Consider the following 11,115-nt stretch of genomic DNA (forward strand, 5'->3'; position numbering starts at 1 on the left):
GGGTAGGCTGTGACGGGGGACTGGAATGTTTTGATGGGAAAAGGTCGGAGTTCTGCTGGTTTGGTGAGCGCATGTATCTCTGTCTGTACATTATAACTGGAAATAAACTTTTAACGGAAAGAACAAGAAGAGCTGGTGTACTTACTTCACATGGCGACGAGCGGGATCGTAAAGCAGCAAGCATTGGACTGAGGAAACTGCAATTATTGGAAGGCAGCAGGCATCGGACTGAGGATCAGAGGGCAGCTATTTTCGGACCTGCTATGTCAAAGGCAACAGGCATCGGACTGAGGATCGGAGGGCAGCTATTTTCAGACCTGCTTTGTCAAAGGCAACTTATTGTAAGCTACTGAGGGAAGTTTTTTTTTCCCTCTAATACAGTTGCCGTTTGTTTACTTTGTTTGAGGCGTGCGTGTGCTGCTCAAACATTAGATTTTTCATCACGTCGGTCCTCGCGTGCACACCCACGTGGTTACTGGTTGCCTGGACAACATAATGCTTAATAACAATGTCTTGTGAACGCGCTGGAAGTTGCATTGGAGCAGGAACTGCGCTCTTTTAATGTTCAGAAGTACCAAGTACATGGCATTATTTTTACTGGTCTTAACTTTTTAGCAACATTATTGCTGAAGTTTAAAAAAAACAAAAAAAAAAAACTTGCTCTGTCTTTATCCGGCACAAAGGAAATTAACAGAAATTCTTCTTAACAGAGATACCCGTTTTGCTGAAGAAGTTAGCTAAAGAGTTATATTTTACAGCTGTAATTTCTAGTACACTATGTCTTCGAGTGGCGATTCTTCTGGCACAGGGACGTTGCTTTCTTTGCAGTTGAGCACACCCAAGGAATTTTTAGCGTCTCCTGGAGAACCAGCTGTACAATGGAAGGAGTGAAAGGAATATTTTTTTAATTACATCGCAAATTTAGAAGATTGCAATGGTTTAATCTCTGCTGAAAGAAAAAAAAGGATCTTAATGCACTGTTTAGGTCCTGAAGGACTTCGTATTTACAATCAACTACAAAACGACGATAGAGGCGATGAAAATGTGTTTCAGAGTGCCATTTTGGATTTAAATGATCATTTTTCTCCTGCTGTTTGCATTGCGGTTACTCATCACGCATTTTTCCAGGGGAAACAAGAGAAACACGAGGACATAGAGAGCTACGTTTCTGCTTTAAAACATTTAGCTAGCTCATGTAGGTTTGCTGATCTACATGATGAACTGGTACGGGACCAGATTGTAATGTATACTAAAAACACATCTATTCAAGAGAGGTTGTGGATTGAAGGCGAATCCAGTCTAAAGGATATTATTGCTTTAGTGAAGAAAGCAGAGTTATCTGAAAGATGTGTGAAAATTACTTTGGCACAGGATAAGAAGTCTGAAGAAGTCGTTGCCAAAGTTAATGATCGGAAGCACAACAAATGGTCCATGGATAAGCGGGATAATGACTTTAAAAAAAAAGAGAAAAATCACACTTTTGCAAAGAATAAAAATCTAACATGCCTGATCGATCGAGAAATGAGTGTTTCCGTTGCGGGAGTTCCTATCATTCTGCAAAATTTGATGGGTGTCCAGCTAAAAATGCTAAATGTTTGGAATGTGGAATTGTAGCCCATTTTGCTAGGGTGTGCAGGAAGAAACAAATGAAGAAGGTGAACAGTAAAGTGGCCTGCATTAAGGAAGTGGAGGAAGACTGTTCTAATGACAGTGATGAAGACGTGAATTATAAACTGAGAGGTCACAAAACTATGGTTTTGAACATTTCAGGACAAACGTCAAACAAACCCTTGTGTTGGGTATAATTTGGGGGAGTTATGTTGCAAGTGGCAGCAGACTCTGGTTCCCCATTCACTATTGTTTCAGAAAGCACATGGCAAAAGCATTTTGTACATAGTTTAGGGGAACATTTAGAAACCTCTGACATCTCTCCTGAAAGTTACACTGGTGATAGTATAGATATTATTGGTTTTAGATTGCTGGTATTCAAATTTAAGCAAAGACAAGCAGTATGTAAGTTATATGTGGCTAAAGATGTTCCGTCGGTATTAGGCTGGAAAGACCAAAAGAAACTACATATTGTGCTAGATCCTAACAGTGTAGAGCAAGTCTTAATAATGTGTGATGAAGACGACATAAAAAAATGGGTCACACAAGAGTTTCCAGGAGTGTTCAATGGGCAAGTAGGTCAACTGAAGGGCTTCACACATTAGATTAGACTCAAACAGGATGCCAAACCAAAATTCATAAGGTACCGAATATTCCGTTTATTGTCAGGGATGAGGTTAAAAAAATTAAAAAAAAAAAATAAAAAAAAATAAAAAAAAAAAAAAAGGAGTTCGACAGGTTACAAAATTCACAGATTACAGAACCAGTTGAAGCTTCTGAGTGGGTTTCACCTTTGGTTGTCGCGTGTAAAACTAATGGCAAAGTGCGCTTGTGAGTGGATTTGAGAGGTTTGAACAATAATATCATAGTGGATCAGTTTCCTTTGCCTCGTATTGATGAGATGTTGTCTGCCACGAGAGATGCTAAATGGTTTTCCACTTTGGACTTGTCGTCTGCTTACCACCAGGTTAAGTTGGATTATCACAGCAGACATCTTACAACGTTTTGTACACCATGGGGTTGTTTTCCTTTCAAACGTATGCCATTTGGTTTGGCGTCGGCAGCTGCCATCTTTCAAAGATTGATGGCGCAGTTATTTGGACATTTGCCCAATGTTACATTCTTTCAGGATGATATTTTAGTTATGGGAAGTAGCAAGAAACATCATAAGGAATTGAGGAATATTTTGAACATCTTACAAGAAAAAGGTTTGACCGCAGAGAGCAGCAAATGTAGATTTGCAGAGAGAAAAGTGACGTATCTAGGACATGAGATCGATCATGAAGGCATAAGACCTCATAAAAAGTTGGTGTAAGCTATTAAGAATGCCCCATTCTCCACATCTAAAGATGATTTGAGATCTTTTTTAGGCCTAGCCGAGTTTTATTCAAAATTTGTAGAAAATGTTTCAGATAAAACCTACCAAATGAGTATGTTACTAAAAAACAAAGTGAAATTTGAATGGACTGTAAGTTGTCAGAAGGCTTTTCAGGAAATTAAGAATGCAATTGTGAGTGCTCCAATGTTGCATGGGTACGATCCAAAAGCTTGTTCTATTATCACTACGGATGCAAGTGGTAAGGGTCTTGGTAGTGTATTAACACAGATTGACAATATGGGTAAAGAATGTGGTTGCATTTGCATCCCGTTCTTTATCTCCCACAGAGGAAAAATACTCTGTGGTAGAGAGAGAAACTTTGGCATGTGTGTGGGCATTAGAACACTTTCGGAAATTTATTTGGGGGCAAAAATGCATCATATGGACTGACCATAAGCCTCTTACTAAATTGTTAACTACAGAAGGTTTATATAGAGCATCTGCGAGGATAGCTAGACTATCTATGAGACTACAAGATTTCTTATATGAAGTGCAGTATGTTCCTGGGGTAAAAAAAATTTACTGCAGATTTTTTAAGTAGAATGTCCTTACCTTTAAGAGAGCTGGATCAAGATCCATGGAATGATTGGTGTGTAGCTGGTGTGTTTGATGAGAATACTTTGAGCTCATTGCAAACAGAAGACTGGATCATGGAGTTTGGGAAAGATGAAGTGTTGAAAGAAGTTAAAAACAAAGTGATGTTTGGCTGGTATAATGACAAGAAAGTCAAAAGCAGTGATATTTTAAGAGCATTTTGGGAAGTGAGATGAATTGAGTATTGAAGGTGATTTTGTCCGTAGAGGTGGGAAGATTATTCCTCCCTGTGGTATTAGAAATAAACTTATTGCTATTGGACATGAAGGTCATTCAGGAATCTCTCACACTAAAAGAGGAATTAAAGTACTTTATTGGTGGCCAAAAATTGATGTAGAAATTGAGAGATTTGTACGTGACTGCGTGGAGTGTGAGAATAGTGACAAAGCTCAAAAGACACTTAACCTGCCGATTTCTTCTTCAAGTTGTCCTAATATAACATGGGAAGAAGTTGCTTTAGACATTATGGGTCCTATTACATTGCATGATGGGACTTCAAAGTTTATTGTGGTTTTAGTTGATTTGTTTTCAAGGTGGATTGAATTTTCTGTGTTACAAAAAATTTATACTAAGGCAGTGATTAATTTTTTGGAGGAAATATTTTTGAGGGAAGGATTTCCCAGAATTTTGTTGACGGACAATGGTGCTCAATTTAAATCTGAGGAAATGAAAACTTTTGCTAAAATGACTGGTATTGAACAAAGGTTTACAGCTTTGTATCATCCCAGGGGGAATGCTGTAGTGGAACGTATAAATAGGATTTTCGAGGGCATCATTCAAATCGCAAAGCATGGAAACAAAAGTAATATAGATTCTGAGTTAAGGAAAATGTTATGGGCTTATAGAGTGACACCTCATGAGACAACAGGTCAAAGTCCGTGTGATGTAATGAGAGGTAGAATTCAATTTTCGAAGATCAACCCTGGTTGGATGCAAAGAAGCAGACAAGTACTTTGGAGCAAGGAACATGTAAGAAAGTGCATAAAGGGTTCACAAGAAAAGAATAAGAAGTATTTTAATAATAAATATGGCACTAAGGAAGTACATTTGAATGTGGGAGACTGGGTGAGAGTGAAATCCGTAAGGAAAGTGGCTAAAGGTGAGAGTAAGTTTAGCAAGCCTATAAGAATTAAGAAAGTGATGAGAAATACTGTTATTTTGGATGATGGCAATGTATGTCACATGAGTTGCATTGCTATTGTTAAGCCTTGCAAACAAAATTTTGTGCAGTATGATTTGCTGGAAGGTAATAATAACAAATATTGGTGGCTAGAGTGTGATATTGATGGTAACAAAAATTCTAGGGTTATTGGGGAAATTGAAGCTAGGGGCTGTCAGGAAGGTGCTCAGACTCTTATTAATATGGGGGAATTTGAATGTAATGTGAATGAGCGTGAACAGAATAAAATTGTAGCTGGTGGTGAAGTGAAGAAAAGTTGTTTTGGCAGGGTTCTGAGAAAACCTAAGGTATTAGAAAAAAAATTGTGTGATTAAATTAAAATATATATATATTTTTTTTTTTATTGTTTTTGTTTTGTGATTTAAAAAAAAAAAAAAAAAAAAAGGAAGGGAAGGGGATGTGTAGTGATGTAATTGTTAGAATGTAAAAGGAGAATGCTATGACCTCAGGGGCAGTGGAATGTCGGGGTAGGCTGTGACGGGGGATTCGAATGTTTTGATGTGAAAAGGTCGGAGTTGTGCCGGTTTGGCGAGTGCATGTATCTCTGTCTGTACATTATTATAACTGGAAATAAACTCTTGTGTCCCTGGCACTGATTTTGAGTCCCCTGAGGCCAGGAGTCGAAAAGGCAGTGCCATGGGTCGCAAACAGCAAGCCAGGGGTCGCAGCGGCAACCCCTGGCGACCCCTAAATGACGTCCATGGCTTATATTAATAAAGTATGAAATGCCAGTATGCAAGGCTACTTTGAATGAGCCATCATATGATCATAAGTAGACTTATGTTCTCATGGTTGCTCTTCCTCGTTAAAATTACAGAGGAAATTGGCAACATCACAAGTGATGACCAACAGTCCAAGATATCACAAAACTTAAAGCGGACACTCGAAGCCGTGAGGCATTTTTTGGTAAAACTTTGTAACTGTTTTGTTCTTCTTTGTGGTTGGCTGGAATTGCCTAATCGTGTGTTTGTTTTGTAAAATGTGCTTCATGTAACTTTTGATTGCTTTAGTTTCCAGTAGAAGGTCGTGTGCTTTAATTTCCAGTTGCGGTTTCTTCCTTTTGCAAACTATTAAGTAAACTGGTCAAATGGTGCGAATCAAGAATTCAATATCCAGTTTTGTAAAAGGAGTCTTTCACTGGAATATGGTATTCCATGACATGGAATCTATGAATCCTCCTGCAGTAATTCCGCTGTGGGGAGGGTATGGTGTCACTTTGACTAGTTTATTTATAACATCTCATTATGAAGGTCCATTAGTGGCATTAAAGGGAGACCTACCACTCCTGTTAGCAGAGTCAAAAGAGAGACAGTGTCCGTTAGACAGAACCTCACAATAGCTGAGAAGCACAGGCATGTCAGACCTGACATCCTGAGTCAGTCATCTCACTATTGGCATACTGTATTTTAAGACCTGTCATTTTGTGTTGTTTAACGTTGGTAATAGAAGCTCAAAAATCTCCAGCATGCAAAGTGCGGTTGGCTAAAAAGCCAGGGCGGGCTGAATGCCATACAATAGGGGCTACTTGGTAGTAATGTGTGAGACTCAGAAGTAACAAATAAGAAGAAACTTGTTACTTCTCTGCCGGCCATTCCAAGACTGCCTTGTTACTTCCATCTCCTCGTCGTTACTGCCTGTGGCGGTGGTCCAGTCCTGCTTTTATTTTTGCGACACCACCCTGCTAAGCAGCTTATCCACAATTCGTCAGCAGAAGATGCCTTGTCACGTGAGCATAGCAAGTGCAAAATGTTCGGGCCCTGGACACTCAAATTAATAACGCAAAGCATTGTGTAAGTTTTCAGTTTTTGATCGCCTCAAGACTGAAGAAACTAGATGAAAGCACTGAATTGCAATGACTGGTAGCAATAACATAAAGCACTTGAATATTGTGTGGCAATCATTGTAATGAAAGCTGACCTCTTTGCAGTCACATCCCATTAAGTCCATAAGCCCTGAGTAAGCTATGATGTACTTCATTTTTTTGCAATGTATATCACACATTTGGCCCAAGGACATTAGATCACTTTACACGAACACCTGATTACCTGACACAAGGTCAGATTCATTATGTTGTAGCGTACCAGAGAGGTCAGCTGCCTGGTTTGCTGAAGACATCCTGAGGACATACACAAAACTGACCTAGGAAAGCATTCTGCCCGCTGCTTACCATTGGCTTTGTGATCTGCAACTCACATTTTCTGGCTTTCTATTTGCAGGCTTTATTTGCTTTAGGCTGTCAAGCTTGAGTTCGTCTCACTTGTGGATCATACCCTATTTACGGTATTCTTCCAAGAACTCACTAAACCGGCCTTTAAATTTTGTTCTTATCTTGTCACATTTGCTCTGCATTCAAAGTCAGAGGTCAAATGTCAGGCTCTCTCTTCCAGGGAGCTTGGTGCTTACTTTTCTTTATCCGACTTAAAAGTGAGAGAATTTATGTGACAATCCTGCTGAGTACACATGTAAGATGAGCAGGGATGCTCTTTATTCTAGCACACAACAAAAAAATGAACATTGCTGATGTTTCAGAATATATCGAAATTAGTACAAATGAAGCACATTTTCTTTGTAATTCCGAAGTGTGGAGGAAACAAATACTTAAATACGATCAAAACACATCAGACCATTAGGTGATGACATTTGCACACAGCGTTTGTGAGCAGTAAACCCGTATTTCGGTGGAAATGTAATGGTCATTCCAGGTGAAATGGGTTTCTGTAATGGCAGTGCGCTACTAGACCATGCACACTCCACACAACACCACTCCACCTTATGCCCTTGCACTCTATGCCACAACACTAAATTTCACTCTACGGCACGCCCCTCCACTCTAAGACACTCTGCGCCACACCAGTCCAAACTACTCACAACACTCCACTCTTTTCCCTTCCACTCCAAAATACTTACATCACTGCAGTCTGCTCCACTTCACTTCACTTCAATCTGACTCACTCCACTCCAACGTACCCTACCCATCTCTTACAATCTACTACACTCCAATCTATCCTACTCCTCTCCACCCAATCTACCCCACTCCACCCCAATTTACCCAACCCAGTGTACAACACACCAATCCACTCCACTGCGATCCAATCTACCCCACTCCACACTAATCAACCCCTCTCTACTCCAATATAACCCAGTCAACCTCACTCCCTTATTCTAATCTACACCACTTCACCCCAATCTATTGCACTCCACTCAAATCTACCCCACTCTACTTCACTCCACTCCAATCTATCCCACTCCAATCTACCCCAATCCACCCCACTACATTGTACCCAAATTCAACCCACTCCACCTGAATCCACTCCAATGTACCAAAGTCCAATTTACCTCATTTCATACTATACCATTTTATCCCACTCCACTGCAATCTATCCAACTCCTCATCACTCTATTCTACCCCACTCCAATCTACAATACTCCACTAAAATCTACCCCACTCCAATATAACCAACTCCAATCTGCCTCACACCACCCCACTGCAATCTTCCCCACTCCAATCTACTCCTTTCCAATCTACCTCATCCACTCCATGCCAATCTACCACACTCCACTCTAATTATCCCTCTTCAGTATGCTCCACTCCAGTATACCCCACTGAAACCTACCCTACTATAAACCACCCAACCTATCCCACCCCATACTCTTACTCCCCTCCAATCTACCCAAATACACTCTGTCCCACTCCAATCTACCCCACTCCACACTACCCCAATCTAACCCACTACAGTCTACCCACTCCAATCCACCCAGCTTATCCCAGTCCACCCCAATCTACCACACTCCCCTCCACCCAATCTACTCCACTCTAAACTACTGCATGCCACTCAAATCTACCCCACTCCAGTCCAATCTAACCCACTCCACCCCAATCCAAACTACCCCATCCAATCCACCCCACTCCACTCCACTCCAATCTACCTTATTCTACTCCAATATACCACACTGAAATTACTACATTTCACTTGAATTTACCTCACCATTATCAACCCAAGGTACCTCACTCCAATCTACTTCCCTCTGCCCCAATTTACCCCCTCCGCTCCAAACTTCCACACTCCAATCTACCACACTCCTTTCCAGTCTACCTCAATCCATTGCACTCCACATTTCCAACAATCTACCCTTTTCCGCTCCAATCTACCCCAATATCTCACTCCACTCCAATCTACCCCACTCCAATCTACCTCATCCATTGTGCTCCACTCTTCCCAGTCTAACCCACTCCAATGTACTCCACTCCAACATACTCCAGTCTACCTCAGTCCGCTGAACTCCACACTTCCCCCATCTATCACAATATTTCACTCCACCCGATCTACCCCACTCCAATAATTCCTCTTCGATCATCCCTCTTTAATCTACCCCACTCCATTCCGATTGACCCTAGTTTAATCCACCCAAACTCCACCCTAATTTACTCCATTACACTCTTCCCCAATCTATATTACTCCACTCCCATCTATCCAAATCCACTCTATCCCAATTTACCCCACTCCAATCCACTCCACTTCATTCTACTCTACGCAATCTACTCCACACTACCACATGCCACTCAAATCTACCAGACTCCAGTCCAATCTAACCCAATTCACCCAAATTCACCCCACTCCAATCTACCAGACCCCAAACTACCATACTCCAATCTACCCCATACAATCTGCCCCACTTGAATCTACCCCATCCAATCTGCCCCACTCCACTCAAATCTACCACACCCAAACCCACTCTACCCTACCACATCCCAATGAAGCCCACACTATTCTATCCAACTCCACTCCAACATACTCCACTCCAATCTATCCCATTACACTTCAATCTACTGCAATCTACTCCACTCCTATCTATCTCACTCCAGTTTACCCCACTCCACCCTAATCTATCCCACGCTACTCCACTCAACCCCACTCTAAGCTACCCTGTCCACTGCTCACCACTTTTCCCCAATCTACCCCACTCTAATCTTCCCCAATCTACTCCACTCCAATCTACCCCACTCCACCTTAATCTACCCGACTCCAGTCTACAATGCTAATATACCCAACTCTCCCACTTCAGTCTATCCCAATCCACCCCCTCCATTCTTCCCCACTCCACACCAACCTAACCTGTTCCACTCTACCCTAGTCTACCCCACTCCACTAACGTTTTGCCATGTTGAACAGCAGCCACACCGGTGTACATGTCTAAAACACAATCGCATAGGTGAGACCTTTAGGCTTTACCAATGCTGGTTTTTTTGAGGCACGGGGAAAGTAAGTTTTTACCAAGAATATCAGGATTTTGAACAAAAGTAGGGGCACAAGTCTGGTCCCCCAGCTGAAATGTCGGTAACTCTCCTACCACCAGCCCCCAACTAACCTTCAGGCTAAACAAGCATCTTTTTCCATGAAAACAGATTTCTTCTGTGGTAGAAACACGGCACTGCACAACCAACTGGAAGGCAGAACATAAACTACCTGACAGCTTATAGAAGCACGGGGATCAGACCAGCCATTCAGGACGCAAGTATACAACAATTGACAGCACGATAAGGCGGGGAAACTAACCTCCATTAGCCAATCAAACGGCAAAGTAGAACGACTCATCTGACAATACCATCGACCAATCCATGGAGCGGTGACAAGCCGGGTGCTGCACAGTATCCAATCAGGACAGCAAGCGCGGGGCGAATTATTGTAAGTTTTAAAATAACGCCCCTATTAGCACAGCAGAGCGCCCTACCGACCCGGACTCCTTAGAGGTCTTTTCTTAACCATACTCGTAAAATCACATTAAAAAAAACATTTGCCTTTGTCGGATGACCCAGGGCAAGTGTGACTCCTTTAGCCAGTCCTGCATGTTAGCTGAGAACGCTCTGCAAATTTCATGGTCAGTTGTTGAACTCATAATTAAAGTTTTAAGAGCGCACATCCAAATTCAGAATGTAATGTTCTGTAATATGCAACCTATCTTGTTAAGGGGAAAAAAAACAGAATAGGCTGTAGGTCAACCTTGTCATAGGAACTCTTGGCAACTATGTTAAAGAAAACAACATGTTTCTTACTCATACATAGTAGCTGTCTCTGCAGCTATTGCACTTTAAATCAAAGCTTTCATTCAGTACATAGGGTTACCGCCTGGCTGATTGTCAATCGCCATGACCAGTACAATGTACCAGCCAGTGCTTTAAATGGGCAGGTACTGTCCGGTAATGAGTACCGGCACTTCTTCAAGCTGTAAAGTAGAGTGCCTGTACTTCTCAGCGCAGTGGAAATACATATAATAGCAGAGTACCGGCACTTCTCGGGAGCAAACAGGTACTCTAAACAGTGACAACTGCACTTCTGTATCTCCGTTTAAAGTACTG

General features: G+C 41.5%; 1 protein-coding gene across 1 annotated transcript in view; it reads right to left on the minus strand.

The window, feature by feature from the left end:
* C3_1H15orf61 (chromosome 3_1 C15orf61 homolog) overlaps positions 1-10,234 on the minus strand; it is a 37,407-nt gene extending 27,173 nt beyond the window's left edge. The window contains exon 1 of the mRNA XM_069222865.1: positions 10,128-10,234. The gene's annotated coding sequence lies outside the window, so the exon portion shown is untranslated. The remainder of the gene's footprint in view (positions 1-10,127) is intronic.
* Positions 10,235-11,115: the final 881 nt, after the last annotated feature.

This window comes from Pleurodeles waltl, chromosome 3_1 (genome assembly GCF_031143425.1).
Source record: "Pleurodeles waltl isolate 20211129_DDA chromosome 3_1, aPleWal1.hap1.20221129, whole genome shotgun sequence".
Lineage (NCBI taxonomy): Eukaryota > Metazoa > Chordata > Amphibia > Caudata > Salamandridae > Pleurodeles > Pleurodeles waltl.